The following is a 17,541-nucleotide window of genomic DNA, read 5'->3' on the forward strand; positions in this document are numbered from 1 at the left end:
GAGAGAGAGAGAGAGAGAGAGAGAGAGAGCACATGCTCGGAGGGAGAGGAGAGAGCGACGCGGTAGGAGACTGCATCGGCGAAACGTATTGGGGAGGACAGGACAAGATGGGCCGCACGAAAACGAGGACGAGATATCGGACGGAGGGAGCAGGATGGATGGACGAACGCGTGGAAAGCGCGTACGAATTTGTTTGCCCTTTTCGGCGGGAGAGACCGCGCCGGTTCGTATCGATTCGACACCATCGTTCGGATATTAACGTTCCGGAGAGGTAAATTCCGAAATTCACCAGGAGCGGGAGAAGAGTCTTGTCGCGCGCGTAGATTATTTGATTTCGGAGATGTGTGGAAAATTAATGTGTCAAGCGGAGAAGACTCTCAGAAGGGATTGTACGATTCTAATCTTCCACCTCTGACCCACTTTTAATCATTCCTCAATTTAGCAGGCAAGCTTCTGAGTGTACTGAGTATTCTGATATGTGTATACATATATGCGTGTAATTGTTTATCGTAAGTCACGTTGCTTAATTTTTGTAATAACATCTCATATTGAAGTGAGAGTATAATACAATTATATACATATACATATTAAACATGTACTCCAATTTAAACATTTTTATATTTGTATGATTTATTCTCATATTACCGATTATTCTTCTAATTTTAATTTTGTCTCTTTTTTGTACATTTTATTCGTAATGTAATCATTATTTACAAAATTTATAATATGATCTCCAACTTAAATAAATAAATAGAATTTTGATCCTAATTCTAATTCTAATTAGTTAAATTTAACAGTGATTTAATTCGTTTGTATCAAAACATTGTTTCGACAAAGTTACTAATATTTTTATTTTCAACCTATATACTCTTTTTACATCGAAAATTTATTTTCATGAAAAACTCGTTTGCATTTCCACAATAATTGTAAATAGACAAATATATAAAATACTTATATAATACCACAATATTACAACATATACAAAATTATTCCAATTCTAAAAATATAAAAAACAGAATATTCTTAATAATTTTTGCGTTAAACTATCTAGACTTTAAACAATCATTTTTATTAAATCACAATTATTAAAATATTTCTGTAAAAATTACTTATTAGAACATTTTCTCAAAAAATTAAAAGTGATTTCGAACGAAAATAGAATATTTATACAACAAAATCTCAACAAGAGAGAAGCAATGTATGTTTAAGCACATATTTGTATTATTTTTAAGTTTATGTCCTAGATATGATGCTCGGCGTCGCTGAAAGGATTAATCACAAAAACGTTTCGGAATAAGACTTAATTCTTTATACACGGGCGTGTCTTTTGACGTAGAGCTATTATCGTTTCTTCTATTCTAATCGTACGGTTCGCGGGCTCGACTTCGGCTTGGAAAAATGTAGAGCACGTTGACGTGGGAGCCAGGGAAGAGAGACGAGAGGATATCGAACCGACGAGGCCAGAGAGGCGGAGTTGCCACGCCGGGTTACCATGGAAACGTGACACTCTCTTTCGGGCTTTTCGAGCTTTTCGAGCTTTTCGAGCCGTTCACTCGTGCTAACCATCGCGCGCTATCCGTTTTCGTTATGCAACACTTCGATATAACCAGGTACTCGATTTCCTCTTCAACGAAAAAAAAAGTTAGTCATCACGTCCGACCACTTACAAACGTATCGCAAACTGTCTCTTGTATTATTAAATTTCTTTAATGGAAATTATGATAGATACAAAAGAGTTCGATCTAGAAAATTATCAGACGTTGAAAGGAACAGGATATTTATTTATGATATGTCCAAGAATACATTTGAATGGTTTTGCGAACATTAAGAACAAAAATTATGTTGATTAGACTTGTATTAATATTAAAAAATGATAATAATAAATAAATTCGCAACGTCTATTATATAATAGTAATAAATCAATAAAATTAAAAATTGCTCCCTTTTTTTCTATCTAATGTTAATATTCAATCAAATTCATTACGTAGAATTCGCTTTAAGAAAGAATAGGATAAAAAGAAGCGTCGGAAGAAACTACGTAAATTTATTTCATATGATGCATGTATCATTATCTCCATAAGATAAAATTTCCAATTTCTGGTATTGTATAATGTGAGACGCGCTGAAGCATAATATTATAAACTATTTTTATAAATACATATTTAATCCTAAGAGATTAAATCTCTTCAAAGGCGTGCTATTATTTTCTCTCTTTCTCTCTCCCCCTCTCTTTCTCTCTATCCCGGTTGCTTTGAGATTCCGCGAAATCAAATACTATATAACCGGAACGGAAGGATTAAGGGTTAAGGGTTAAGATCCGCACTGCGTGCCTGAAATTGCGCGGGGGTGGCTCTCAAGCCACCGCGCGGGTCGGCCGTGCGAAACGCGACGAAAGCCGTCGATGTCTCTCTCCTGATGGTGCGAGATTGCGACTGCCACGTTGGTCCGAGGTCGAGGAACGTAGCGAGTTTAATTTCGTTGAGTGCACCCCCGACGACTGATCCGGCTGTCCCCCGCGTGTGTACGAACACACGCGTGTACACGTGTGTGGGAGTGTGTATACGCGTGCGTAGTCGGGAGCCGAGTACCGTACGAGAGAATCGAAATGAACGCGTTTGTGCGACACGTGGGTGTATGCCATAACAATCTTTACACGTATGTCTTGTGTGTAGTAGCGAGAAGATAGATTTTGCGACTGTATTCTAAATTCCGTCTTAATTATGAATTTTTTTTCATTGATTTACAAGGCTTCCTTTTTTCAGAGTGGTCATATTCGAAAGTGAAGGTCGCTTCTCGTACGAAGTTTTCGTGAGATGATTAAATAACAATGCTCATTCAACTACGTTTATTACTACGTGTCGTTTATTTATTACAATGAATAAATTGTCACGTATTAGTTTTGTTTACTGAAAAAGAATGGAAATATAAAAGAAAAAAAAATACCTTTATCCCTTTACAATTAGTTATTACACCAAAATTGCATTTCAAAATTAATATTGTATATTGTACAACATTTTAATAATTCAAAATATTTAAACTCTTTTTTAGTTGTGTTTTCTAAGCGATTTTTTCTTTAGTCGACTTTGTTTTCTAAGAATTCTAAATAAAATTTAGTTATTAATTTAATATATAATTAAATATATTTAATCACATTTAATATGCAGTATTAAAACATTTAATAGACAGTATTTCAATAAATAATAACTGTATCCAGAAATTCTCTCTCTCCTTTATCATTTGACATTAAATAATTCTATAGCAACGTAAGAGTACTGAGAGAGTTGTACTTTTTTAGTTCATCATCTAGTATCTAAAAAAAAGGAAGCGCGGCTTCTGATGCATATTGCTCGCGCATGCATCTCTACATACAGCATCGTATTTAAATACATGTAGTAAACAGAACAAATTCATACAGACGTGCTGACTGAATACAGAAAGAGTTAGACTCGTACAACGATATACGTGAATACGCGAGATCAAATATGTGTAGGTAGGCTCAAGTGTATGTTCTATACATATGTATACACGAGTATATATGAACGTATATACAAGCCATTCGCAAATGCTCTTTTCGATGCGAGCCGCAAACAATGTGCGCGCCATGTATTTTGCATGTAACGAGCTTTGTTCCACGATGCAAAATCTAAAAAAAAAAAAAACCGATTAATTTTTTACTTTCAATATGGCTGAATATATAACGATTTTATTCAGTGCACGAAAGCATTCTCTGTGTAGACAGGATAAAAAGCAGACATTTGTGACACTCCGGCAGTCCCCTCTCTGAAATTCACTCAAATGCAAAGAAAACTGACGTCAATCGCTGTAATCCTGCAATTGTATCCTGCAATCCAGTTGATTGTATTCAATCCAGTTGATTTTTATTATTATTACGGCTGACACTGTTTTTTTTTTTTTGCATGAAAAATCCGTTTACTAAAATCGCGCAAAGTTTCCGTGCAGCCAACATGCATTTTTCAGCAGCGGGAATAAAATACAAGACAGCAGATCCACGCGCGCGCGTATAAAAGCGTGCGCGTAGACAAGCGGCCGGGTTAGATAACACACAGAGAAATGCCCCGTAGCAGTGATTCACCTAGCTACAATAAAAATATGTCTCGCTCTCCAGCTTCAGCCAGAATCAGCCCTTGTCGAGCAGGATAGTGGGAGGTAGTGGTGGCGGCGGCGGCGGTGGTGGCGGCGGCGGTGGCGGCGGCGGTGGCGGCTTAAACCACCCTGTACACGCCCGGAGCCCTAGGGGTAGGTTGGACTTGGGTTGGCCGACCAGCCAGCCCGTGGCCGCCATTATTGACCATCGGTCTTGATTAGCGCTTGATACTATCCCGTTCTGTGTGTTTCTTGCGGAACCTTCGACGCCCGCGGAAGTTCGGACGCGCTTTTTCTCGCGCCGTCCTGTCAGCCCTTTCTGCCGTCGCGTTATTAATAATACGGCCGTATGATTTATCGTTCGCGTTAGACGTAAATAGGTTAAAGCGTTTGCTCGGGTATTCTCATCGTGTAGGTATACTATACTATACGCGCGTCAACTGTAATCTTGGAAAAATTAGGAAAGTGAATCCGAAATTGAGAGACTTTCCTTCTATTTTGGTAAATCATCTTAAATATCAAAAGATAAAAGTTTTCATATAATATATAATCTAAAGTAATATGTTTGTATTAAAATAAAATGGTAATAATATATAAATGTAAACAATATATGTAACACATACACTGTTACTTCTATAGTGTCAAATTTAATCTAACGTGAGTCGCCACTGCTCCTTTTTATTAAATTATATCGTTATTTTACTCCAAAACTATAGTTATATTTGACACAATGTCAAACTTACACGATTCAGTATCAAATTTAATTATCGTTTTAGTATGTGAAATAACAATATATTTAGTAGAAGCAGTGGCAATTTACGTTAAGTTCAATTTGGCACTATAGGTTTAACTATAGTGTAATTACAGTGTAATTTCATTTTTGAAAATATTTATATATTTTAGAGAGAGATCAATTTAGAAAGATGTTGGTTCTTTAATTATATTACTTTCAAAGATATAAAGGAGTAGATATGAAATATAAAATATATAAATATAGATATATAATATTTTAAAACCGACAATTTTAATAATATAAATTAAACATAAAATTATTTATTGTTGCAATTTAAATAATTATATAGGTACTAATAAATTTTCAAATTGTTGAGAAAACTGCTATATAGTTTCTTATTTTCGTAAGTTGTACCCAACAATGGTTACAATTATTTCTTCTTCTTTCTCCATTTTTTCAGCTCTACATAATTTTTATACAGAAAATCGGTAAGAGGTTGATATTGATAACTCCGCTATAAACGTCATACTCATACATTTACGTGCATCATCGATCTTCCTTCCCATCGCATAGTTTCGTTTATATCGCGAAATCCGATATGGAAATTAAATATAATCGTATAAATAGAAAATTTAGAAATAGAGATCTAATAATAACATTATAAATTTCTTAGATCCCTTATTTAAAAGTTAATTAATATTAAATATTAATTTGTTAAATATATTTGCTTAATACATCGTAATTAAAATGATTACAATGATACTCGACATAATATCTCGAGTTATTCCTATAGTTCTTTTCCCAGAATTACATTATGTGAAACATTTGTAATTAAATGTTAAAATTGAAATCATTTTCATAGCTATTATATAGCAAAAGTCAATAATTAAATTAAATATTCATAAACTTTGGTTATGAATATTAAATTATTTTACTTTCTATTAATAAGTATTTGATTATATTTAGCTACACCATAAAAGCTATTCAAAACTTTTAATATATTTGACTTTTCATAATTAACTTTCAATATTATTATTCTCTAACATTTAAATGCTAAAAATATTTTTTAAATTCACATGTCATAATTATGAAATCAAATTATTTATTCTCACATTAATGTCTCATTAAAAAATATAAAAAATTAGAAATAATATATAAATTAAAATATTTTGAAACGTGTTTTCACACCAAATCTTTATTCTTTCACATTTATTTATAATACGAATGCCTTTTAATTTGCAATTATTTATATTTATACTAAAAAATTTCTTTATCAAGAAAAAATTCACATTCATAAAAATTCCAAAAAAAAGTTTTATTCTATTATTATTCTAAAATTTACTACTAACTACCCTAATTGTAAATATATTATTGCACTGCAGATTATTACAGCTAGAATGTAATTAAAGATATCAGGTAGGAAAGCTTATTAAATAATCTAAAGACTACATTTCGTGCACTTTAATATTCGAAACCATTCGCACCTGTATGTTGGTCATCTCTAGTCGCAGTCATTTTTTTTCCTTTGATGGGAAACGAAATCTATCGCGCTTGAGCAAGATAGCTCTGTTGGCTTTAGGGTTCGCCTCATATCGTAAACCATCTCGAAATCTTGCGCGAGATCGTACCTCGAAGCGCGTTCCCCACGCGTTCCACCTCGTCGCTGCCTCGCGTGCAAGAGGGGCAAAACCGTCGTGCACGGGGCGCAGGCGTGCCGAGAGACTCCCCCACCGATGATTCCCCTCTTCGAGGTGGTGCTCGAGGTGGCGGCGGCGGTCTCGGTGGTGGTCGAGGACGGTGGGTAGGGTGGCAACCTCTCCTCCGATAGCTGCGTACGCGATTTCGGACGGTACGTCCGGTGGGCGACCACCTCCACCTTCCGCGTCCTTCGTGCCCTCCGAGAGCAGGATCCCTGCTGGCCGGTGTACTACGCCGCGCTGAGACTGAAGCCGGCACCATAGTACCGCGGCACCTGCTAATCAAATCGCACATTCCACGATCGCGTCGCGCGTACCTCGTCAAAACGGCGAGGATCGCTAATCAGATTTGTGTTTACAGTGTTGAGTTTTGCGTTTTGCGTAAGAAAATTCGGGATAACGTGTCACGTTGAAATTCCTATTCTACGATACGTTAAGTCGTCTCGGTCGATTGTTACCAGCGCTGCTCTCTTTTGTGCAGTATATTTACTTTAGAGATTGAAGTATCGTCGCACGTCGAATAATCAGATGTTGATTTGTTGTTGAGAAATCAGTAAATAAATTTTTTATCAGTGAACTTTGCGGGACGATTCAGACATTCTGAAATAACTCGATTTGTAGTGCATCAAACATCCGCTGTCTTCCTGGATCTTCAACTTAACGTAGTCATTTCTTGTCCAAAAACGCATCAGTGGTTAAGCAACATTCGAATTGGACTATTTTGAAAATTGGACTATATAATCCTTCATGTACTCAAGAGAGCTGCAGAATCTGAGGCTCAAGGGACATACTTACTATATCTACGGTAGAAAACGTCATTATTTGTAGAACTTAAAATCTACGCAATTATATCAGTATTCTCACAAACTTCGATCAAAAATCTACCGCCTCCGTTTTGGAATTGATTCAAGCTAGACGCAAGATGCGAAGATATCGAGCCGAGCGAGAACGATCGGCGACGGTCATCGAGGAGTGTCATCGAACGCGCTCGTAGACCGGCCGAACCATCGGGACGGGTCCGCTTCACCGATGAGAAGGAAAAAACGGGCAAGGCAACGTGGCAGGTCGAAGATCGCGATCAGGAGGAGCCGCGGAATTTGGCGTTTCTTACCGACGGCCAGCGAGGCTGACCGCATATTCGGGCTGAATCGCCGAATCAACCGGACGGAGAACGGCGGCCGGCTAGATCGGCCGCGGTCCATCGCGTTTTTCTCCGCGTCGGCCGATCGGACGATTTACGTCGGGCACGACGCGAAATTTACATTGACACGCGCGTAAAAACCATTGTCTCGCTACTGATCACGACGAGGACAACGATACTGTCTCGATGCGACTTCGAGGGGATCGGATCTTGCAGGAGCGAGCCTCGGAAACTTCCAGTTTTATCAATCACGAGCGAGTTTGCTCGGCGTTGAAAGAAAATTTTAGCCGCCCCGTAGAATATCGATTGAGATCTTGAGAATATTATTGTCACACTGCAAGGAAAATTCGAGGAACTATCCAAATAAGAAATGAATGCAGTTTGCAGAAAACCTTGAAACATGAAAAAGACACACGTGATTATAAAATGATTAGAGAACGCAAATTTAACTGTTGACGAAAAGATAATGGAAATTAGGCAATTTTCTAGAAAAAAGACAGTAAAAAAGGAATATAGTGCATTTAATATAATCTATATTTAAGAAAGGTCTCTTTATTTCAATCAATACAAAGATAGTGCGATGTGCAAATATAAATTTTTATCAATGAAATCTTCAGTTGCATTTCAATTTTACGCGGAATATTTCCAAGTACTTTTCTGAGTCTTTGTCGGATTAGACAAAAATCATTGTGTGACTCCATTGCAACAGACGTTGTACATCTCGAATAAATAAATACTTTATCGATATTGCTTCAAGAACATCGTCGTTTAAGAAGTGTGCTTTCAAAGGACAGGCGACGAAATCGCGGTGCAGCGAACTCGACGTCTGACGAGATCGACGCTATTCAAGGTTACGAGATAAATCGGGTCTTGTAAGTAGTCCGATAAGCGGCTGTCGATCTATCGGCAGTTCTCGGGGGCATCGACGAGTACGCGGCCGGCTTCAAGCCCGCACGGACCCTGCCGGAAGGAGTGCGGTGCGTCGACAGCGATTTCCGGCCTAATCGAAGACTTCAGAAACGACGTTGATACAACTTGACGCGGTCGCAAGCTGGAAAGAACTCGGCGCTGTTGAAAAACGTTGTGTCTGTCATGCAAAGGGACGTGGATCGGTCGAAGTAGATAGAAGAGCGACGGAGATTTCGCGAGCTACTCTGATCGGAAAAGATTGGAAACGTTGAAAGATATAGAAGGTGGTGATACACACTTTTCGTAGCTCTGAACTTGAATTCCGAATACGCGTTTACATTTTTAACTTCGACGTGAATCGTGTTGTTGACTGTTGTTCGTGATAATATGTGATTGTTCTTTGCCAATTGCATTTCTGTTTTGCCAGCAACAGCAAGTACAAGATTTAACATCCAGTTGGAAGATTGGTCGATTGCATTTTGTTCGTCGGCAACAGCAAGTACAAGTACAAGGTTTGACATCTAACTAGAAAATGAAGAACAGTTTATTGGATAATTTTAAACTCTAAAGAAGAGGATATTGAGATTACGAAGATTAGGACTACAATTAGGTGATGTACGCTAAATATTTAACATGTGATGTTCTCGATAAGCGCACCAAAGTAGAAATTGCAAGAAGATGTAAGTTCAATCTGACGTGCGCTGAGAAAAAAATCGCGTTACGGCTAGAAAATCGCATATACTTGTCGAGCCAAGTGGGAACATTGACAATAAGCGATTGTAGGTGGTAGTATAGGTGGAACTATTTACAAACAGCCCATTCAAGTCTCGTGCAACGAGCTCGTAAACGAGTCCCGAGCGCAAAGAGCGCATCTTGTGCAAGAGAAGCGTTTTCCTTCTCGCGATTTCGTCGTTTACGAGCAATATCGCACGAATTTCGCAACGAAATTAGTCGCGTTCGAGACTCTTCAAGATAAAGGCCAAGACAAAGAAATAAAATCGGCGTACGCATATTCTTTCTTCAATTAAAAGCTACGTAGTAATTGTTTGTGTGTAGTTTGCTCCTTCGTTCGAGTACCGGATCGTGTTTACAGAATCGTCGAAAGATTTACATCATAGTAGAAATAGAAAATGTGGAAGTAATTATTCGCGAGAGTGTCACAAGAACTGTATTTGGTTTCCTCGGTGTGCTGGTGTTAACGATGGCAGACGGAGTGATACGAAAGTGGGAGTGAATTTAGTGAGCTGTCGAAGCAACATTAATAGTCTTTTCGCGACGCTGAATCGTCAGCTTTGGCGAACTCTGAGGAATTCTTTTTAACGGGAATTGTCTGCAATATCATCACACTCAGAGTTTTCTATTAGATAGATATTGTTTGTTTTCGAATGATCTTTCTTTTGAAATATATCTTGTACATCAAGTGCTTTTGGTAACTCCAAGAGACAGTTTAAACATCAGCAACTATTGTGCGAGTTTAAACGACACACAGTGAAAGATCCAAATAAAAAATCTCCAAAGAAACGTACGGCATTTTATCGCTGTTTCATTCGTAACATGGCGGCATTCTTTCTTTGATTTGGAAATAATATAGAAATTTAATAATTATATTCCACTTTTGGCGAAGAAAGTGCCTTGATGCACGACTGTATACTTCTATGTGCTCGAAAGTTACTCACTTCAAGAAATCCTGCGATAACAACAGACTACTTTCACACATAATCTGTATTAAAATCTCCGTCAAGCAACAATTCAAGAAACTGTCCATCAATTTTCTCTTAGACCAGACAGCAGACAGATGTATCCCGCATAAATCACCTCTTAAGTATCTCCACTCTGTTCAGCAAACTCAATCCTATATCAACGTATGTTGATTTGTAGCTAATCTGAAACGTCAACTTGTGCGTGATAACTTGAGAAGTATTACTCAGTGACGATCTCGCTGTCCACACAGAGACAAATCGTTAATCTTGAAGAGAGATAAAATTAGGGGAAGGGCGACGATCTCGCCAGGAATAGGTTCTCAACACAATTGCACGAATTCATTCTTAGACTGGAGCTGTACTTGCCGTACGCACCGCTGCCGGGGGGCGGCGGGATCCTCCCGGCGGTGAGCGGTAGCGGTGCTTCCGGTGGTTGTCGTCCGGTGCTGCTGGGTGGTGTCGACCTGTCGATGTCGGCAGCGGTGCAGCCTCCGGTCGCGACGCTACCGACGAATTTGACCAGCAGCGGCCCAATAGCGGCCCACAATTCTCTACATCACACATCAGGCGGCGGCCTGGCCCTGCCGCTGGGAGCTGCAGCGGGCCCGCCGGTGATGATGCCGCGTCCGCCGCCAGGTGCCATGCCACCGCTGGGACCGACGCTGCCGCCGACCCATCAAGACGAGGACCTGGCCGACGCAGCGCCTAATCAGGACGTCCTGTTGGCGCTCCTCGCGAGAAACAAGAATCTAGAAGGTGAGTGAAAAAGCGACACGTAAGATAATTCTATATTAAGGATTTTTTAAAAGTCACAACGATTAACAGGAGTATCTATACTACTGATGTTTCTTAAACTGTCAAACATATAAGAATCATTAATTTGCAAATTTTTGCATTACTTCCGTTTGTAGAAGATTAGGTTTGCTAATTAATGAGTCTGAAAGAGATAAATAGAAAAATGCGACACATTGATGTGAATGTTCTGCGATTAGATGGTCTTTTTAGGGAGAAAAATGATGGAGTTATTTTCATAGCGAAGGTGTCAAAAACTAGTCATTATAATTTATAAATTATTATATTATTTTGAGTTAGAAAAATTACGTCTTATATCAGACAGAGATTGACCAATTTATGAATTGGTACTTTTTTCATATAAATAATTTTTCTTCTGTTAATAATGACTTTTCGGAATTTAGTTAAGCTTCTGTATACATTACAAAATTAATAATTGCTATTAAAATAAATATAGTTAAAACATTTTACTGAAATGTTTCTAAAGATAGACAAGGTAATTTTTCAAAAAAGAAACATAAAGAAAACGAAAATGATAAAAGGAAATAAATTTTAAAATGTAATTATTAAACGCTTAGAGTTTTACATAACTCATTAATCACAAAATGACGTACTATCGATGAACCGATAGAACGATAGCGTGAATATTATCAGAGATTATTTTCGGACAAAATCAAGATTACTTGTAACTTATGCAACATTGAAGACGACATTGTAGAAGTTGTATTATAGAAAGATTATTTTCTTTTAAGCACAAAACTTTTCTGTTTTTTAATACAGAAACATATATCTATTTTGAAAAGCTGTACATTAAAAAACCGTCATCATTCTGGCACGATGATGTATCGTTGCAAATATATGTTATATTTGCCAAGCGTTTCTTTTTTATTTACATTCTTTTTTATTACGTCTAAGTTTTCACGTCAATTATTCAACATATCGACATTTGTATAAAAAGAATAAACTTTTAAATTTTAATACTTATATCTCTTATTAGCCTTTGTATTGTTTTAACATTGTTTTTGTTTTCAATACTTATGTAAATAATCAATATTTTAAAAAATTATTATACTATTAAAATACTTTTATGGTTAGTAAAACGCGATTGCTTAAATTTACATTATTATAACACTTTATTAATATTAATTTATCTTTCTGATAGGATTAAATACATCCGAACAGCGCTTTTGTAAAAATAAACATCATTCTCTTTTTACAATTTCTACTGATTGTGAAATATGAAATGTAAATATTAAATGCATTATCAGCGCAAACATTAGACTTCATTTAATTTATACTATTGTCCGATTTTTCATTATGTTCATTGACTCGGAAACTCATCCGCGGCATTTATCCACGAAATGCAACTGCCAATTGCTCAATGGCAATTACATCGATAACAATTTACATGTGGAAGTGCCACGATTAATGATAAATTTAGTAATAAAACAATTGAACAATTGCGCTGATTGTTGAAACTCGATCGCAACTTAGTTTCTTCGATTTACAGTACGAATCGTTTGACATAATTCCTACTCAATAACGCTGATATCTCGCAATATCAGTTTGCCTTAAAATTCTTGCTTGGATGTTACATGAACAGTGGCCGCTTTTCGATAATGTCTCCATCAACGATCGATAAGATTAACAGCCCCATCTAAAAATTCGCTATCGCGTCCATGGCACCGTCTTATTGTTTTTCTTTATTGACTTTATGACGTCGTATCTTTAGAAGCTATATGATATTTTAATAAAATGACGTCAAATCTATGATTACTGGCACTAAAGTTCTCAACGAAATGCTTTTGCTTAAAATTGTTTTATTTCAAATACTGGTAAAGACATTTTTCGCGATCATTTTCATATAAAATTATAACTGCATTGCAGTAATTAAGTAATTAAAAATTAATTTTTTAATTTTAAAAGCAAAATTAGTTATAATTAAGTGTTCTGTATCTATAATATATTTTTGTCAGTTTAAAAAAAAAAAGGAAATTAACATAAGGTCATATTAAAAAAAAAGAGAGTATTTTATTATTATTTTTATTTTTTTATTTTTATTTTTATTTTTTCAAACTTATAATTGTTCAAAAAAAATATTGAAAATTTTTTGTTCTTAAATATTAATATTTATTTTATAAATTACATAAATGTGATTTGAGCGTTCAATTATATGTGAATAATGATACATATAGATTATAAAAAATATTTAGATCTATGTGTGTGTATATATATATACGAGCTCAAGGTTCTACTTTAAATTATCTTGGTCTTATATTAGAATTGATATTAATAAACTTTACATGTTTTAATTAAACACGGAATCGTGTCGCGTCTTTATGTAATTTTAGAATATATACCTACTTGTTTCAACCTTAATGAATCTCAAAACGTGAATATAAAGATTATTAAACTTGAATCACTCAACAACCATAAATTTTAATCATTTAATGTAAGTTAGCATAATTAGACGCAGCTGATTAATCGATTTATGTTAATATTGCTGTATTATATACATAATAATTTTACAGGATTATAATATTCAATATTGGAAACCTTGCAGAATGTTATAACGACTGCCTATGCAACTTATAATACTTATTAATATATTTTCTGAACTTATCCAGAAAATAATTTAACTCTTTCTTTGTATAACATTTTTAATCTAATCACTCTTATTACAAAAAATTCGCTATATTGTGTACATAAACAATAAATTTACATTATTTAATTATTATATTACAGTTACATAATATATTTATTTGTTTATTCGTTTACAATACATTATTTGTTTTGTTCAATGACATTTTCTCTTTACACAATAATCACTTGAAATGACGTAGAATATTTCATATCTTCTTATCATGGAATAAACTATATTTGATCGGTGGTATTCAGGGCCACAAGATATCATCTTCGTTTGTAACTAAAATAACATCCGCTATTTTTAATGTAAATTTTTAATGGCACACTTTCTGTTATTAGATAAATATTACGTTTTGATGCAAAACACATTTGTATCACAAAGACGTATCTATCTTATTTAAAAAGAAAATCTAACTTTATCTTGTTGAATTTTATACCTTTCATGTTATAATTGAGTGAAAAGTAAGTTTGATTATAAGATCAAGGACAAGCTTTTCATTATTTTGCATCTTTCGAGTATCTTAAAATTTTAAACACTTTCTGTCATTAGATAGTTATTACGTCTTGATGCAAAACACATTTGTAACAGAAAGACGTATATATCTTATTTAAAAAGGAAATCTAACTTTATCTTGTTGAATTTTATACCTTTCATGTTATAATTGAGTGAAAAGTAAGTTTGATTATAAGATCGAGGACAAGCTTTTCATTATTTTCCATCTTTGAAATATCTTAAAATTTTAATTGTTTATAATTTATAAGTTGTTGCCTTAATACCCTACAAATGTTAAGAACAATATACGATTCTAAATCAATTCAAGAATCAGTTAGTGAAAGTACGAGTGATATAAGATACTTTTGCTTTTAAATGTTCAAATATAGAAATATCAAATAATTATTAACTGCCTGAGAACGATGTTAAATTTTATAGATCTTCGCTCGACTCTTATTATCTTGCTACATCGTTGTCCGCCATTTTCATCCTTCTTCTCTGCCACGCGCACCTCGCCTTGTCCTCTGAGTTATTCATCCAGTCGATCTCGGTGAGTGGAGCAAGGTCGAAAGCTTCCTAAATTATGAACGTCCGCGGATGGAAGACAACCTCGCGGTAGTAGTAATATGGAGTCGACGACCGATTTTCCGAATGAATATTAATTCACGACGGATCGCGCGAGTTTAGCGATAATTAAGTTTGCCACCCGTAAACAGAGGCTTGTGACCTCATAACCTTTACGGAATTCGAGTGTATGACTTATATATTACTTTACTTTCTTATTACGAACCGACGAACGACACCTATGACTGTTGGGACTCTTTCGATTATCAATTAGGGTAAACTACTAACTCAGCGTTCCTCAACTTCATTTTTCAACTGTGCCGAGGAGAAATAATAATTTTTGTATATATAATTATCTTTTCTCTTAATATTTAGATTCAATATAAAACATTTTAAATAATATAAACCGAAAACAAATGTAATAATATGGACATATTTCATATAAGCAAAGTTTATATGAAACAAAATTTCTTTTATCGCAAAACTATTTACCGTGTAATCTCAAGTAAATCAATGCAAGAATCTGTCTAAAAATATATTATAAAATTTACAACACTTATTGTTTTAATTATAATATAATATGATCGAAATTCTAAAATCCGTTCTGAGTTCTATTCTTTATGTTCCATCATATACGTAGCTCGAAATTGATTTGTCTTGTAAGAAAATCGCATACATCTTCAAATCGATTATCAGCGTCATAATCGCTGTGAAGATTAACGCTTATCATGAAATGGGTGGATGCAACCGATCCTTTTTGTGACCCGGAGAAACCGATCAACCTCTGGCCGGCTAAGCGTTTCTAGGTAATAAAGAGAGCGAAGTAGTTCGCGGCTCCGCTTTTGTTAAAAGGGCGCGGCGAGGGTGGCGGATATTTTAATAAGGTAAGTGCTGCAAGGCCGGTTGCTACGCTATTGGGGCGGTTTAATCATGTAATGTGTTCGGAGGCTCGGCCGTCCCGCAATCGATATACGGTATTGCTTCGGGCACGACGCGGCGCGTACGTACGACGCGCTTAAATCCTACACCCGACCTAGAACTGAACTTGCGAGCTGTGTAAGCCATGTCAGAGCCACGTCAAAGCCTGGGGAGAGGGCTTGCCAATTTTCTCGCTAATCACAGCAAACGCTATCGCAAGATCCAAGGTAAGGCTTGCCGCGGACTTCGTCTCTCTTTATAACGATTGATCGACTGGTCCCAGTAAATATGCCACTATAACAATAATGTCATATTATTTTTATATAATTAATGTTTACTGGAAACGTGGTAAATTGCATATTGCAATATAGATTTTTTTTGTTGAGAATATTCTGCGCGACTATGGGATTAAATGTATATATAATTTTTCAGATTTATACTTAGTACTTACGGAACTTGTATATCATTATATTTGGCATAGATCTGTCTCTTATTTCATTCTCGCGTTGAACCTTTCATATTTAAGAATTGATTTTATCTCGATATTAATTTTAATGTATTCTTTATTTTTGTTGTTGTAGCATTAGAAAGATGTAAAGTAAATTAAATGATGAGACAGTGTAATTTAATTGATTTTGACAAAATATGTATATCTTAATTAAAAGGAGCGGAATTGGATAAAATCATAGGAGACATAAGACAATAAGAGTCCTTATTTTATATAAATTTCTTAATTTAATCATTGCGTTTGTTAACTTTCTTTAAATGGATAATTCCATTGCTTTGAATATTGTCTTGTATACAAGAAAAAGGAGAGAAAATCGTGAAAATCGTGAATCTCACTCTCTCTCTCTCTCTCTCTCTCTCTCTCTCTTTTTTGTTCTTTTTTTTATGAAAGATTGTCAGAAACGTACGTTGACAAGGGGCGAAAAGCTCCAATGACGATGTCAACCAACCCCCGAGCGAAATGGTAACCATAGGAAACGACGGGTCATAGCGAATGAGGGCTGCTCGGGATGGGGATGAAAAGAAAATGGCAGACCGGTTACGGGGTAGCGCGTGGTATTCACGTGTAGGGGTGGAGAGAAGTCGGTGGGAAAATGAGGATGAAGGTCGGTACCTTTGTTGCCGACGACGGATCAGCTTTGGTGCTCTAAAAGGGCTGAACCTTAAGGTTCCTACTCCGTATAATCGCGCGCACTAACACACGGGCGCGCGTTTATTTGTGTAGGAATACGAACGTGCGTTCTCTTTGTACGCGCGTGGTTTGTGCACGGGAAACGTCTCCGAGCGCTTCGCGGTAGCCAAAGCCGATGATTGGACGAGTTGATCGTATTACGCGGCTGGAAGAAGCTCTTCCCCTCGGGGCTTAAATTCCTCGCGTCACTTTACGGTGCCTGCGAAGCACAGTTCATGTAGTTTTTTCTCATTGGAGTGACGCGACATGACGTCCTCGAATCGCTTATTCGAATATTTCACATTTCGAATGTTCGCAAATACCTCTTCTTTATCATAAATGGACTGAATGACGCAAGCGCTATGATCGGACAAATAAAGTATCTTCCTGAGCTCCGTCGTTTGTCGTTATTTTCATGTCTAAACGACGTTAAAGACGTTATTTTAACATCAAAACAATAAATATCGTTAGCTATCTGGTTTATAATCTGATGATTAGTAAGTTTTACATTAATAGTATGTAAAAGCTTTTGTTTTTTAATTTAATCGGATAGTACATTTGATGATGGGAATTTTTTAACTTTTCATTTAGCAAAGCAACAAATAGAATAAGGACACGATACTTTTTTTCGTATATCGATCATATTTCGTGACGTCATATACGTATA

The sequence above is a fragment of the Cyphomyrmex costatus genome, unplaced genomic scaffold (assembly GCF_001594065.2).
Source record: "Cyphomyrmex costatus isolate MS0001 unplaced genomic scaffold, Ccosl1.0 scaffold302, whole genome shotgun sequence".
Taxonomy (NCBI): domain Eukaryota; kingdom Metazoa; phylum Arthropoda; class Insecta; order Hymenoptera; family Formicidae; genus Cyphomyrmex; species Cyphomyrmex costatus.